This window comes from Tupaia chinensis, unplaced genomic scaffold (genome assembly GCF_000334495.1).
Source record: "Tupaia chinensis unplaced genomic scaffold, TupChi_1.0 Scaffold144341_1, whole genome shotgun sequence".
NCBI classification, from domain to species: Eukaryota; Metazoa; Chordata; class Mammalia; order Scandentia; family Tupaiidae; genus Tupaia; species Tupaia belangeri.
In genome coordinates, this window is record NW_006204200.1 from 161,958 (window position 1) to 163,049 (window position 1,092).

A 1,092-nucleotide genomic window follows, 5' to 3' on the forward strand; every position below is an offset into this window, starting at 1 on the left:
TGAATGTTTCTTCTTTGTCTAATTACTATATACACTGGTAGCAACTTTGAAATGAGAAAAGGAGCTTGGACTCCTTTTATTTTCTGTTTAAAACAGAACAGAAAACAAACTGAAACATAAGCCCTGTTATACATTAACAATTTTAAAGAACATCAATTATACAAGAAAAAGACTAAGAACAAAAGGTGTTTACAGACAACAGACATAAAGAGTGAGTGGTCAGTAGACCCTCACAGGGCTTTGCGGTGGTACTCAGCAGAAGCCACTTTGTAATCATTGGCAGTAAACAGAGATGCTGAATTCTTTGCCAGATATTTCAGAAAATCATGCAAATGGCCCAACAATAATGCAAGGCTCTTCTCATCAAGGGGCGAATAGGCCAACATTGCTCCAATTCTTACAAATAATCTCAGTAGGTGTGCTCCATAAACCTGGGACATTGGTGCATCAGGGTGAGCCAAGAGGATTTTGGCATACTGGGGCCTCTCGAATTTGTAGAGCAGCTGAGTGCCCAACATGACATTGAAGTATTCTTTTATTCCTGCCACAATCTCGTTAACCGCGTATTACTTGTCGATGTTTCCCTGTGACTTCTTGCAGTTTGTGTACTCTTCCAGGATCACGTATATGTTTTTCTTTGCAGGGAGTTGGAACAGCTGCTTCTGCCTGGTCACTAAGTCTCGGTCCTCAACAAGCCATGGTTTCAATTCTTCAGGAATCTTCACTTTGACCTCCATTCTATTCGTTTTTTAAAAAATTTATTTGTTTACGTTCGTTCATTGTACATCATTACAGCATACAAAATGAGATTTTCCATCCAGAGTACACTATATATTGTCTCAATCAAGAACATTAACATACATGCTATTGTCAACAAATAATTTTCCATTTCTTGTTTCCTGTATGTTTTGCTTTTTTTACCCCCATCCTCGATTCCCTATCTCTTACCTTCTGCCAACTCCCACTCTCTTCCCACACTGTCTCTGGCACCTATGCTTACTTTCTATACTGTTTTCCCCCATTTTTTATTTAATTACTAAAGATCTTAATTAATTTAAATATTTTCATAGCAAACACAGCTGATATATACAT

General features: G+C 37.7%; 1 pseudogene; it reads right to left on the reverse strand.

The window, feature by feature from the left end:
* Positions 1–200: 200 nt before the first annotated feature.
* LOC102469723 (mortality factor 4-like protein 2) lies at positions 201–737 on the reverse strand (annotated as a pseudogene).
* Positions 738–1,092: the final 355 nt, after the last annotated feature.